Source organism: Aythya ferina, assembly GCF_964211825.1.
Source record: "Aythya ferina genome assembly, chromosome: 1".
Taxonomy (NCBI): Eukaryota; Metazoa; Chordata; class Aves; order Anseriformes; family Anatidae; genus Aythya; species Aythya ferina.
Genome location: NC_140296.1, coordinates 12,321,004 through 12,335,721, shown reverse-complemented (window position 1 = coordinate 12,335,721; position 14,718 = coordinate 12,321,004). Strand labels below are relative to the sequence as shown.

The 14,718-nt window shown below is 49.6% G+C and overlaps 1 protein-coding gene and 2 long non-coding RNA genes across 3 annotated transcripts in view; 2 read left to right on the top strand and 1 right to left on the bottom strand.

Moving 5' to 3' along the window:
• MAML2 (mastermind like transcriptional coactivator 2) overlaps nt 1-14,718 on the top strand; it is a 208,686-nt gene that overhangs the window by 11,775 nt on the left and 182,193 nt on the right. The gene's annotated exons all lie outside the window — the stretch shown is intronic.
• Nucleotides 1,214-5,716, top strand: LOC311427118. The gene is made up of 2 exons (XR_014687213.1): nt 1,214-1,499; nt 1,829-5,716. It is a non-coding gene; the product is annotated as an uncharacterized lncRNA (long non-coding RNA).
• LOC311427128 lies at nt 2,624-12,994 on the bottom strand. The gene is made up of 3 exons (XR_014687216.1): nt 12,883-12,994; nt 11,883-12,342; nt 2,624-2,733 (listed from the first exon to the last, which is right to left on the bottom strand). It is a non-coding gene; the product is annotated as an uncharacterized lncRNA (long non-coding RNA).

Sequence of the window (14,718 nt, the reverse complement as noted above, 5' to 3'; positions counted from 1 at the left end):
CTCAGCCCTCGCTGTTGGAGCCCTTCGGATGCTGCATGTGTCACCCTCAGCAGCCAAAAAACACCGGTAGGCACACCTGGGCTGACATCTGTAGGGCTCTTGTGTGAGCAGGGCTGGGAGTGCTGCAGTCTCTCCCCGCTCATGGCTTTGGCCGCTCGCCACGCAGACCTCGCTGTTCCTCTGAGTGCAGGCGTCAGGAGCGGGGCGATTCCCAGCAGCGGTTTGTACCGAAAATTTAGCACACGCTCGTTTAGCCTCAGGGGACCATGGGGGGGGTGGGGAAAGAGCTTTGGAAAAAATAAAATAAAAATTGGCATCCAGCAGTTGCATAACGCGATCCTGTCATGGTGGGTACTTAAAAAACAAAACAAAACCCCAGCATTCATGCTCGGGATATTCAGGTTTTCAGAAGTGCCACTTGCCAATGCACAGTGACTGCTTTTCATAAGGCCTTTCAGGCCGTGTATTTACAGGTGGACCAGAATAGCTCCACAGAAGTTAATCCAGTCCGTTGAGTAAACAGTAGGTACTTCTAAAAGTTTCTATATATACTGACCATGTGTAAGGCCTCTAACATACATCTGTACCCTACACAATACGTCTGAGGGGCCCTGGCAGAGCCAGGATGGCTACTGAGGTGGGTAACCCCCTCACTGCTGCGCTGGGCGTGCGTGTGTATGGCCAAACCCGTGAAGGGCGACTGCATTTGGGTGACCGGTGTGTTAAGGAAACAGCCCTTTATGTGGCCCGCTCTGAGGACATACTGTCTGTGCTTGGGTCTCCCAGCCCGTCATCTGAGCACAGCATGGGTCAGCAGGACTCCAGCACAGCCTCATGCCACTCGCTTTGGTCACAGGAGTCACACACATTTCCTTTCCCTAGCAAAGTCACAGAATCACAGAATCACAGAATTTTCTAGGTTGGAGTCCTTCCCTGCCGCCCCCTCCTCCACTCCCCAGCCCTATTAGCTTTTCCTCCTCCCTCTCACCTGGGTTATCCCCCTCCCTTCTCTCCTTTCCTGCTCCTGACTCTGCTTCGTGCTGTTTTCCTCGCCTGGAAGAAAGGGCCAGAGGGCCAGGCTAAGAGAGAGATGCTGAACACATGGCTTCCACATGTGCTCCTCGTCTTCCCTCTCACCGCCTCTCTGCTTCAGCTGGAATTCTGATAACCACGAGTCTGCTCTCTCCTTAGGTTTCTAAAGGATGGGCTCAAAGCTCCTGCATCACTATCACAGGAAACCTAGAGCAAAAACTGTGAGCTGACAGCACGTTAGTGGGCTCGGTGGCCAGTCACTGCAGGCAGTGGGTGCTCATGCACTGGGCGTGCAGTTGTGAATGCTCAGGCTCCCCTTCAGGAAAATACTTGAAGAATATGCTTAAACATGCTTAAATGCTTCTCAGTTAGAGTGCTGCTTGCTGAACTGGGACCCCATATTGGAGAACACATCCTTAATTACTTCAACAAGTAATTAAGAGTATACCAAACTTTTAAGAACAGAGGTATGTGCACTGCTTTGTGTTCTTAATGCATCATAATGAATAGGACAGGGTGTTGTGGGCAGGGCAGGAAATGTGGAGGCTCTCCTGGTCATCTCATACATTTTGACTCATGCTCTGAGTGTTTCTGAGCTCTAAGTACATTTTAGTAGTGATGATGCCTACATGCCACTGTAATGTTTTTTAATGTGCTTGTGTTGCATGCTTATGTGAAGATCATTTAAAGAAATTACAATTAAATGAAGAGCAATTAAATCTTAGAAAGGAAATGTTCATGCTAAGTTAACAGTGTTTCTCTGTGTTGTACCCTTGGATTCCTCTCCTGCATCCAGCACTGGATCAATCTGGGAGCAAAGATTTGGAGTCCAAATCTTCTTGGCTTATAACATCGAGGTATCTAATCTTTCCTGTATTGAACTGATACCAGTGGGAACTGGGCACCTAATTGGAGTTTTGGATCACAGCCTAAAATCTCTGGAGTGCTTTGGAAAATTTATCCCTGGGAGATTTTGCCTGAGTCAAGAACACAGACGGGAGCCATTTCTCACCAAAAGCAACCGTGTGACATCAGCACCTCCGTGAGTCACCAGTCGGTTCCAGAGGTCAAAGTATCCCTCCTATTTGCCTAAGAAGTAGTTACCTATTTACTTTCTGAAATGTGGTACTAACATGACATTTTGGCTTGCCATACAGCAAAGGCACTACTTTGAAACGCCTTGTATAAAGACAGGCCTTGTCATTTCTGTGAAAGTTAGAAATGCAAGGGAACAAATGTAAAAGGCCTGCTGCCTCCCTTGCTAGCGTGTGTGGTCTAGGAAAAATCCCAAACTGCACTGGTAAGAGACAGTCCAGTCTCTTTTCTTGCCGATGATGTAAGTACTGCTCCTTCACCGAAGGCTGGGTCATTATTTTATCATTACCTTCTTCTGATCTGTCACCGTTTCTGCTTTTCCTCTATTTTTTTTTTCTTATTTGCTGAACATACATTTTAAAAAATGAAGGCAATCATGTATTTAAAAAGGATTTACCTGCACAGAACTCTAGGCATACCACACACAGGCAGGTCCCCACCAGGAAATCCAGTGCTAATGCCCAAATTCATTCTCTCGGGCTGTTTCTCACCGATGCTTGGTCCTTGCTGGGTCCTGGGACACCTGGGCTTCCAGGCACATGTGGTAACCATCGGTCTCAGCTTCATGTCAGAGGCCAGCATCATGAGCCGAGGGCAGAAGCAGAGCTGAAGGGCAAAGGAGGAGAGGGAAATTTTGCTGTCAGTGCCTGAACATTTCCCTGTACAAGAATATGACATGTTAGCAAAGGAAGCTTCAAAATTACTCTGGGAATAGGAAAGCAAATCAGTACAGGGCAGGATAATGATCCTTTTAAGGAGGATTCCTCTTTCAAAAAAAAAAAAACAGACACTGATCCAATTTGTCCACGCTCCACAGCAGCAGTGAAACAAGCTCCAAGTGGCCCAATCTCATGTTTTATGAGCCCTAGCACAAAACATTCACGTGTCTAAAAGCTGTGGCCTTCCTTCTCCTACGACACTTCATCTGCTCAAATCAGGCTTTTTCATCTCTTTTTCCCCATCATTTTTCCCTGCCTCCCAACCCTTTCCCATTGGCACCAACCAGCTGCAAGTGCTCTGGGGGGAGTCCAGAGCTGCATCATGGCGTGGATCTGCCTGCCAGGGCTCTGGGCTCCCAAAATAGGCTGTAAAGGTGCAAAACTGCAGGAGCCATGCACCTGAAAGCAAAGCAAAGCTGCCTGTAGCGAGCCACAGTGAAGTTCTGTATGATCAACCGTGCTGGCCAGACTCTCCCATGAGCCTCTCTTATCTAATCTACCCTATCAGTATCCTTACTGCATTTATTACCTTGTTATCGAGGAATGACAGGAAGGAGATTGGGGTATTGGTAAAAGCACAAGGCAGAGAGGCAAAGCTGAGAGTTAACGCTGAGCAAAGGTTAAAAGAGCTTGACCAGCAGGGCTCTGGGTGCTGCAAAAACCAAACCTCGTCTCGCTGTGTCCCGACGGCGTTGTGTGGTCGGGACCTGGTGGCTCAGCCTGTTCAGGGCCGGGAAGCATGAGATCTGGAGCCTGGGAATGAGTTGTTGAAAGGTTTCCTGTGTCTTGGAGGGATTCGCAGCAAAATGCAAATGCAAGGCCACAGATGTCAGTAATACCTCTGATCATTCTATGCAGGAGCACTATTAATGAGATTATCTTTCTGAACAAATCCTGTGGTTTCTGCACCCTTGGATTTCACTCGGTTTGCCTGATGGGAGTGAGACAGAGTTACTGACAGTGTTTGTCTCCACTTCGTTTTACTGGTGGCACCCCTCAGTAGACCATAGTTAGGATACCCTGGTTAATCCAATCTCCCTCCCCATTTTTTGTGTCTGCTTTTGCACCACAGAAACACTTCCAGCATTTCCTCTTGGCTACTGAGGCAAAGGGCTGCCTAGCTACACTGCAGCAGAAACTCCGGTTGAGTAAGTGCTGAGGAAGATGCTTTACACAGCAAATAATTCCTAAACAGTGACTCAAATGGGGGACTGCCCTCCTAGGACACAGCATCAGAAATGAGCAGTGTAGCTACGGGAAGCCACGCAGAAAGCTCCCTGCCCTCACAGGTAGGGGATACTGTGGTGTCAAGACTTTCTGCAGGAGCCAGGATGAGCCACGCAGCAGCAGGCACAGGCAGGCAGAAGATGTGGTTATTCGTCAGCAAGTGGGCCCTGGGGTTGCTGTGGCTAGTGGCAAGGGACACTTTCTGTGCGAGGTGACAGGTCCTGGAGCGGTTGGGTACAAAGCAGAAGGTGAACACGTAGACCTTTGGCTAGGGCAGGACCCTTCGGTTTTGTACGTGAACTCATGATTTTTGGATGAAAGAAAGGAGAGAATCTGTACCAATAGCAACAAGGCTGAAATTTCAACTGGTTAAAAAGCCATTTGATCTTTGCTCTTGTGGAATCCAATCTGATCTCCAGCTGAGACGTCCCCTCGGGGCTCACATCCTGGTGCATGTCTGCAGCCACCGCCAGCGGCCCACGAAGGAGAGAGGGGGGAATGTCACGGCTCCCCTTAGGCTCCCGAGCCTACCGACAGGAGCTTACCCGCAGCTGAGGGAGATTAACGCAAAGCTCCGTATTACTCTTCTGGGTCTGTAGGATTTGTAGGTTCTGAGGCTGCCGTGGAAGTGCATCATGCAGTTCCCTGAGTCCCAGGAGGGAGTTGAGTGTTGTGGTGTCTGCAGCAGGCACTGTGGCTGAGCTGATGACAGCTGCTCACAGAAGAGAGAGTGGTCATGTGTCCACTGAAGAAACCAGAACCAAGCCTAAAATGAAATTTTATGTTCTAAAGCTAAGGAAAAATCATATTGAAAACAATTTTTGTAGCAGAACTCAGCCTGGGTTGACTGGCTTTGTTCAGGTCATCAGTACATAAACAGAAGATAACCTCCTCTTTTCTTTCTGCATCCTTGTTCAAGTTAACACACAGAGACTTGTGTGCTAACCGCTGCTTCCACCACCACCAAACTCTAGAGGTCAGGGACCTCTAGAATTAAATTTATGAGCTATCATAGTGTGGGCTGCAGAACCAGCTTTTTTAGGGTAGCAGCTGAGAGACTCATTTCCTCTGCGGATGAGCCACAGAAACGAATGCATAACACACCCCGGCCAGCGGGTTGTATTTTGGCACCTGTGCTGTGCAGATGTCATCCAGCAGCCGGGGTGAAGCAATCTCAAAATGGCATCGGACATATCAGTAGGACCTCATCACACTTCGGGCATCATGCAAAGTAATGTTGATGTCAAGGAGAGTTAAACTCAGCGTTAGTTAAGGGTATCCAGCTTGCGGGAGCAGCTGCAGCTCCGACCTGAGCCATGTGTAGAAAGCTCACCCTCTTGATTAAAGCACTTGCTGTCCACATCAGAAAGTTTCTAACTGAGTCTCTTAACCTTCTGAGCGGGTTAAATCTGGCTGAGGGTGTGCTTTAGAGCAGTTCTGCACTCACTGGGACTAAAACCCATGTAATTGAGGTGCTGCTGGTAATGCTCCAAAATCCTTCCCGTGCTTTCTGCTTCCACCATTTTCCCCGAAAGATGGACGAACTCACCCACAGGTCATCCTGGACCGAGGCAGCCTTCAAACCCTCTGCACAAGGAACCATGGCCCGCAGTGCCTCAGTCACACACATGCCAGCAAAGAAAGAGGAACACTGGTGGGATTTTGCCACGGAGACTGACACCCTCGGGTCACTGGTCCAGGGGAAGGTTTGTACCTTTGGGCAGGCTCGCTGGGACACCAGGCATGCTGGAAGCACGCTGTTACCTAAGCCTCCACTTAAGCCTCAGTACTCGGTGTATTATTTGCATTTTGAACTTTTTCCAGAGAAATCATTTTTTCAAATGTTATAAAAATAGCTAAATAATTTTTTAAAGCCTTAAAGACATGTTTTATTTTGCATCGGGATTTGAATTGGAAATGGCTGTTTTGGGGCCAATTTACCTTCAAAATTCTACTTTGTCCACAAGAAGTGAGCCTGCCTGTGGTATTTCCAGCCTACAAAGCCTTTTACTTTAACGAGGCCCTCAAAGTTAAACCAGCAAAAGCATATTCCAAACAAATTATAATATTCCTTAAGCCCGGAAAACTATATCCACTGCTGAATTTGTGCTGGTGAGGTTTAATGGCAGCAGACTTCCCATACTCATGCTGTTGTACGTGCTCTGACATTATCCCATAACAGGGTAACTTTCCTTGCACGGAGCAGGTTCTTGACATGTCTACGATGGGCTATAAAAGTGTGCCTGTGAACATGCCTTTCAGCCTTTTACAAATTGTAGATCCTCTAAAAGTTCTCCAGTGCAGATGAAGGTTTGCTTGTAACTAGTTTAAGCCTCAAGGCCGTTGACTTCCTTTCCAGACTTAGCTTTCACAGACCCTTCGGAAGCAGCCCTCAAAACCCTCAAGGGTCTGCAGACCACAGCTTGAAAACCACGAGCCCTCACTTTAAGTAAGGCTTTTGGGGCCTTCTGGGCTTCACTTTCTATTGCCTTGCAGCTTGTGAGGTCTTACGAAGCTGTTCAAAGGGAGTAAAATGCTACCAGATGGGGACGGTGGGGTTCAGTCCTGCTCCTGGCCCTTATTTGCACAGGTGTGGAGGATGCCAACGCGAAGCAGTGGCACGTCAGGCCCCAGCACTGCTACTGCTCCTTCACCGTGGGGATCATGAGTAGAGCTGGGGACGGTCCTGTCCGCAGCATCCTCAGGCTGCTGTCAGCCCCCAAAATCCAGGCCTGGCAGAAGACACAGCAAGGATCAGGCCCTCGGACATCGTGGGGCAATGCAAGCCTCAGAGCCTCGCTTTATGATGCTGTTTGCAGCCTGGGCAGGCTCAGCGATGCTCACACCTTCTGGTTTTCACGTCTTGTACACACAGCAACAACCTTTTCCTTTAAGCAAAAGTACACCGAGCTGTGCTGAGCATTTCGGTGCTTTTTCCTCTTGATCTCACCTAAAGCTGCGTGCGGAGGGGATTGGGATCTCAGCCACTGCTTCCTTTCAAGCCTGATAATGAGCCCAGGTCCAGGGGCTGGGTGCAATGCTCTCCTTCTCCGCGCTACGAGGGGAGACAGGCAGGGGCTGCAGCGATTGTTTGCTGTGTTGGTGACTGTGGGGTTGCCATGGAAAAGCTGGAGACTTGAGGGGAGTTTGTGTTGTGGTGGGCAGGGAGCCAGCCTGCTCTGACTTATTACAACTGTGCGAGTGAGCGAGCCGTGCAGAACTTTATCCCTCTGTAGCGATTCCAAGGCAGGAACAACAACAACAACAAAAAGGACGAGCCCTTTTTAACGAGCAGGAGTGCAGTGCACTTTGCTGAGGCTGATTGCATTAAATACAGGAGATGCAAAAAAATCCTTTGCTATTTTCCATATTTTTTCCCTTCTTTATTTTTTGGCAGAATGTGTCCGCTCTCTTCTAAGGACTGAATTCAGAGCAGTGCAAATAATGAGATCTCAAGTAATCCTCCTGGAAGCCGACAGGGCTCTTTAATTGGCTGTATCTGTACAGAAAGGAGCATTTAGAGTTCTGCTGAGCCCGAGTCCATTAAAGCCTTTGATCTGTTCCAGAAACAAAAGTGGAAGCAGACTATACTGTTTTCATTATCTATCCTGAATGAAGTGCAAAAAGTAAATACATAGTGTAAACAGGGGAAAAAAATGAATCAAGGCCCAGATCCAGCAAAAAAACTATCCTCGTACTGAACTTGCCATACTCTGAGTAGTGCCATTATTCCCTGGAGGTGGAATTAATAGCAGTGCGTGCCTTTTGCAAAGCACTTGCCATGGGCAGATCTCAAAGCAGTTTATTCCCTCCGAGCGTACAGCGACTAGGTATAGGTTGTCAGGATTATTCTGAAGGATTACAACACAGCTGCATTGTTTTATTTGCTGGAAGGGTGACTTTTCCCTGCAACCTTGGCTGCCGCGCCGTGTTCTCATGTCATATTCAATTGATCCAGAAGCACAAGCCTCTTCCAGGAGTGTGTTTGAGCAGGTGGGAAATGGCAGGGTTGTGCTCTGGAGTCTTCTTGCTGTCAGGGCTTCTTGACATTGACAAAAAATCATTTGCTATAGCAAACTACTCTTGTGGAGGTAGTTCTCTGATTTTCTCTTTTAAATCAGAATTTCCTACCTAACTGCTCAGTGTTCTAGCAGATGCATCTAGGAATGTTGTTTTAACACACAGTGCTCAGGGAAAGGTGTTGTAAACATTCACCATAAATTACCATCTTGCAGAGCTCTGATTTCTAGAAGAGCAGGGTAAGGCAAATGACTTTCGTTAGGATGTGATCAGAGAACACCCAGGGAAATCTTGGCTCCGTGGCAGTCAGTGACAAACATCTGATGTTTGCAGTCCTCCTGTGATCTTACTCAGGAGGTGAATCTTGCAAAACTTCTGGCAATATGGGACTGCTTCTGAGCAGCAGCCAACAGTATCACCTGATTACTTTCAAAGCTAAAAACAAACAAACAAACAAAAAACAAACAAACAAAACAAAACAAAACAAAAAAACCCTGTGTGTATTGTCACAGTCACTGATGTTATTATTTGGGGATAGAGCGTTACTTGGGGATCGAGCTGGGAGCTCTAACCAGGAAGCTGGGGACAGATCTTGCTGACATGAAAAGTGACAGAAACACCTAGTGATTTCACTGGGATCTAGATAAGGACTAAAGATTAGATACCACCATGGGATCCAGCCATGGTTTGGCTGTGAACCCCTTGCCCCCATGCTGCATTTAACAGGATGTGTCTTGGGAACTGATTTTCCAGATACTTTGGGGGCTGTGATATCTCAGGAAGTTTACCACTGCTGCAACGAGAAGCAGACTAACCTTCTGTCCCAAACACGGTGGGACAAAGCAATTGCTGCAAACAGCCAGGTCTGATAGAGCTGTGACAGTTTGCACCAGCAGAGGACTTCCCCAGGAGGTTGGACAGTTGGTGCTTTAAAGCTACCGCCCTGCTCAGAAGGGTTGCTTTTATCCTGCCTTTTTTTTTTCTCTTTTGCTCTTCACTGCTGGTTGTTTTGTGACGTTGCTGCTTTGGTACAGAAGTCTATGTCCTCCACACAGAGGTCTGGTAGCTACGTGTTCAGCGACACTCAGCTTAATGAGCTCTGCAACATCTTTAATGGTTCCTCGCAGCCTGCTGGGCTTGGGATGCAGTGTGTGATAAAGACCAAAAGTGAGGGACACAAGAAGTGCATTCACACAGGAAACTGAAACTGCTCTGTCATTCATTCCTGTAGTGCAAATAACCCTTTCTATAACCTCAGCTTCCTGATTCTCATGTGGCTGGGGCCAGATTTGCCGCTGGTGCAAACTGGTTCAGCACTACTGATATCAGCTGCAGTGCACTGGTTTACCCCAGGGGGTAATTTCTTCCAAGTCTTTTCAGCAGCAAAAGTAAGAAAACGACAGATGAAAATGGACCTAAAAGCGGTGAGGTCTTATGAAATAAAGGGATTGTTTTCAGCAGTTGGTGAGCGTGAAGGCTGAGCTTCTTACTGACACTTGGACCCAGCTGTACCACTGTCTTCCAAGGGAAGAACTTCTGCTGAGTGCACAGTGAAACTATCCACAAATGTGTTTATCCTTAAACTGATCCACATCTTGAAAATGCATATTCTTTTGTGTGCTGCTCCATCCAAAGGGCTACTGATGTTGCTTTCTCTGAGAGCCTTAACATTTCTCAGCTTTTCTCCCACTAGCTGGAGAGGAGCTGGCTGGTATGAGCTGCAGCAGCAATTTCCTGAGGTTATGCACGCTGTGGTGGCAGAGAAATTTGGGAAGTCAGCTTCCGGAGCTCCCGTTTTATTTTCCTTCCCTGAGGGAGAAATGGTTTTAGCAGCTATTGAGCCAGGCCCAGCTAAGGAAATGTCCAACAGCAGGGCCAGCTCTGTTAGCTTATACCATTTCCAAGCCCTAGGTACCGGTATCAATGATCCTTGTGTTCTTCTGCAGGTGTTAGGGAATGAAAACTGGCAGGACTGGGGTAAGGTGGGCAGGAGACCTGTGTGTACTCCTTCCCTTGGTCCCAGGGTGCAGGATCTGTTTGCATCGGGCTCCCATGAGCTGCAGAGCAGCAGCTGGGGAGAAGCCATAACCTTGCCTCAATCCTAGATGTATCCTCCTCCTGATGGCTTTTTTATTAGGCCGTGGTGTATAAAGCTGCTCCTGTATGCTCTGAAGTCTTTTCAGGTTGTTTTGGTGGCGTCTTCTCACTGATACCTTACTTTTTGCCAGGTAGCAGCACTTCAGGCTAATCAAGCAAGAAGGAAAGGTCATAATTAGGAGGAGACTAATTACAGCCAAGGGTGGTGGTGATAGTATGCCCAAAAAGCTTTGCTGTGAGCTCCTGCAGTATTTCTTTATTCCCAGCAAGGCAGAAGGTTTGTGGAGGCAGAGGCAAAGTGCCTCGTGTGGCATGTCGACACAGCTGTGGGAGTGTGCCTTCCTTCTGGAGCTGGGGTCTTCTGCCTCCTTGGGATCACCTCTAATGGGGAGGGGACATCAAAGATAAGTTTGTGAAGTGGATATGCTGGAAGCTCCTGGGGGCCTGGGTACTGCTTTCTGCTGTGCTTGGTTGATGAGAAGCTCAACATGAGCTGTCAATGTGTGCTTGCAGCCCAGAAAGCCAACCATACCCTGGGCTGCACCAAAAGTAGCGTGGCCAGCAAGGTGAGAGAGGGGATTGTTCCCCTCTGCTCTGCTATCCTGAGATCCACCTGGAGCCCTGCATTCAGCTCTGGGGCCCCCAGCACAAAAAGGACATGGAAGTGTTAGAACGAGTCTAGAGGAGGACCATGAGGATGATCAAGGGGCTGGAGCACCTCTCCTGTGAAGACAAGCTGAGGGAGTTGGGGTTGTTCAGCGTGGGGAAGGGAAGGCTCCGGGGAGACCTTACAGCAGCCTGCCAGTACCTAAAGGGGGCTACAGGAAAGCTGGGGAGGGACTCTTTGTCAGGGGGTGCAGTGACAGGACAAGGGGGAATGGCTTTAAACTAGAAAAGAGAAGATTTAGATCTAGATCTAGATCTAGGAGGAAATTCTTCAGTCAGAGAGTGGTGAGGCCCTGTCCCAGGCTGCCCAGAGAAGCTGTGGATGCCCCATCCCTGGAGGTGTTCAAGGCCAGGCTGGATGGGGCTTTGGGCAACCTGGGCTGGTGGGAGGTGTCCCTGCCCATGGCAGGGGGTGGAGCTGGGTGGGCTTTAAGGTCTCTTCTAACCCAAACCATGCTGTGACTGATTCTATGACTACTTGGTAGCACTGCTGCTTAGAAGTTGGCCCAGGATCTCCATCCTGCCACATTCTTTCTTCCTGGTGTTGCAGAGACTGCCAAAGTCTGTGAGGGCAGCACCAGGCCTGCATTTCTTGTGTTCTGAAAGTTGCACACAGTTTGGATGAATACAGCCACACTCCTTTAGCTCAAATGAGTGACTTTTTATTAAGGACTGGGCAGGAGGGATAAGGGATGCTGCATCACACATTCCCAGGAACAGCAGCTGCAGGTGCAGATGGACATGGAGCATGTAGGGAGCAGGAGGTGAGAAGGGAAGGAGAAAAGATCTCACCGTTACAATGCCCATGGCTTCCCTGGCAAAATTGCAGAGGCCTTAAAAGGAGCCACAGACTAGATGGAAGCAGCATTAAAAATAATTACATTATGCTGCTTTGGTAATAACCCCCCCCCCCTTGTTCATAACTCCATCCGTGCCTCGAGTGCCCTGCAGTAGTCGGGACGTGTGACAGCCAATAAATTCATTACGGGGAGGGCTGTTTGTTTCAGCCTCAAACCAAAAGCTCACCTGCAGGTGCAGCGGGGCTGCGTGGAGGAGCAGAGTGCAGATTTACAGCTGTCGCGGCTTTACTCCACTCTCAGTTACAACAAATCATGTTGGTAGGGAAAGGAGGCTCTGCTGTTGGCCGACCAAGACGTGGTCAGGAATTTGAAACGCTGCTTTGTTGGTTTGAAAGAAAACATCGACGGGGATGTCAGGGTGGGCGTTTTTTTTATAAAGATTTAGTGAAATGTGTCATAAATCAGAGGCCGATTAGAACCGAACAGAATGTGCCGTGTCCTCCGCTGTCGTTTGCTGTCTTCTTCCTTCGCCGTCATGAGGGTGAACCAAGAGCAGGGTTTTAAAGTGCTCAGCTTCGAGGGCCAGTTATTACTTCCGCCTGTGATCCTGCCTGATTTTCTGAAAATGAGTCAGTCCTTTGCTGCAAGAGTTCGGTGCAGGCTGAGCCTTCCCTCCGCGCTTCGCTCTGCAAGACAAAAAAACATATTGCTTCACAGGCAAAGCAAGTCTGCACAATAGAAGACTTCCTTACAACGAGGCTCTGCCAAGTCTGCTCTCAGCCCTGCACGGAGTCATGTTACTCCTCAGCAAGGTCATACAGGCCTAAAATAATCACTGATGTTTATCTTTCCCAGAGGATATTAAGCACCCCCAAACACCAAGGCAAGGAAATGTATGAATCAAAAATAATAATAATAATAATTAAAAGCAGAGTTTGTACCTCGGCTATCGGTAGGAGAAGAGCACCGTGGCTTTGCCTTTTCCCATGAATATTTGGGGAGCTCACGTGTGCGGGGCTGAGCTATGCCAGCAGTGGGGGAGGAACCACGCTGCAGTGTTTCATTGATGTTACACCTCTATTTGCTTCGAAGCAGGCTGTGTGTGTTTCTCATCATGAATGTTGCACCTTGGTGCGTGCTTCTCCTACTCTACTTCTGTCGTAGGGAGAAGCAGAGGGCGGCTTGGGGCTGTAATGTAGCCTGGACACTCGCCTAAAGGGGCATACCTGGCCGCTAGCTGCACGCCTCGTCGATCCACATCTCTGCAAACAGCCTCGAGAAGGAGCAGAGCGCCGTCAGCCTGTTTCTGCAGACGGAGGAGGAGGCTTGGGAGGAGCAGGGGCTGGCAGAGCCGTCTCCGCTCCCTGCCCGGCGCCGGTGGCTGTCACACCGCAGCTCCATCACCTCACCGCTGCCTCGCCGGCTCCCGAGCGGGTTGGAGCAGCTCCAGCCGAGCAGAGAGGCTGCAGGAGGAGCCGGGAGCCAGGAAGAGAATAGTAAGAAGGTCTCGCCCTGAGTCAGACTTGCAGGGGAGAAGCAGGACCCCACAACCCCGAGGCCCCCAAATCACTGGGATTTTACCCCATTCAAGGGTGCCTTGGTAACTACTTGCAGTGCAGGAAAGCAAACGTCCAGCCTGCAGCCCCTAATCCCCTGCTTTTCACGCTGCACATTTGAACACCCGTTTACTACATTCTTCTCTCCAACGCTGCGTTGTTGAAGCGCTCCTCCTGTGCCCATATCCCCAAAATTCAGATCTCCCTCCCCTCCTGCTGCTGCCGGTGGGATGCTGCGTGCGCAGGGAGACGAAGCGCGCTCCATGCAGGCTCCTTGTGTTTTGACAGACCTTGCTGGAGGATCTCGCTCCGACCTGAGGCAGCGGCGGTGCTGGCAGATGCTGCTGGAGCTTCCCACGCAGCGCTGGCAGCGCCTGTGACCCGCCGCCACCGCCCCTCCCCGGCCCCCCCTTCCCTCTCCCCTCCCGAGCCCAGGCCAGAGTCTATCTTGAGCGGCGAGCGCTCCCCGTGCCAGATTGCGTGGTGGTTTTCTGATGTGAACAGATGGGACTAGGGGGGCAGGCTACATCTGCTCGCTGAATTCTTCCACCTTCGCAATTGTTTGCAAATGGGGGAGAGCTCGAGGAGGCAGGGAAGCTGCGGGTTCGGGCTGAAAACGCTCTTTTTCCTCTAACGTGCCCGAGGGTGAACCTGCGCAGCGTAATTAAAAGTTTCAGGCCGGCGAGGAAAACACCTACTGGTGCAAAGAGCTTCCCTTTCTCCCTGCAGAAGCACAGATTCCCTGCTAATACTTTTTTCAGTCCAGCTTTAAAAGGCCCAGGCTATGAAACCTCCTCAGGATGCCATCCCATAGCCTCGTGCATCACAGCATCAGGGGGCCTTTTCCCAGATTCACATTCCTGCTTCGAGCTCTCATTGCACTCACATAACTGATCTTCAGGAGGGCCCAGCTCTCCTTTCTCTCTGTGTACCAGACAAAGGCCAATGCAAACAGCTAAAGGAGGCCGAACGCTTTGTGGAAGATGGGCCCTAAATTCTTGGCCTTCCAGATTATTTTTTATACCCTTGAAACATTTGCAGGTTGTTATCTCTGTTCTCTCATCCCACTTATTTCTTGCCAGACTGTCCATGCAGCTCCTCGGTTTTCCTCATAAATCACAGTTTTCTTGCCTCCTGGCCCCAATCCTACCTCATGCCGAGAGGAAGTCGGGAGGAGGTGGAAAAAAGGTGGGGTTTGGCCACTTTCCCCCATTCTTCATCCTGGGCTTGCCAGGGGATGATCAGTCCCCATCCCTCTCACTTTCACCGGCAAAGCATCACCGTAAGGGCTGCCCAAAGCCTTCAGGGCTGGTGTTGCACCCCAGCAAACCCACCGCCTGCCAGCAGCCCCAAATTGCAGCCCCGTTGGCTTGGCCTCACTCATGGATTCCCTCCTGGGATCCCAGCACCGGTGAGATTCAAGCATTTCAGCTCATCCCTTGTGTCCGTGCTCACTCCTCTTCTGCTTGTCTGGGTAGGTTGAAGACTGATGCCCTCCGCTTGGTG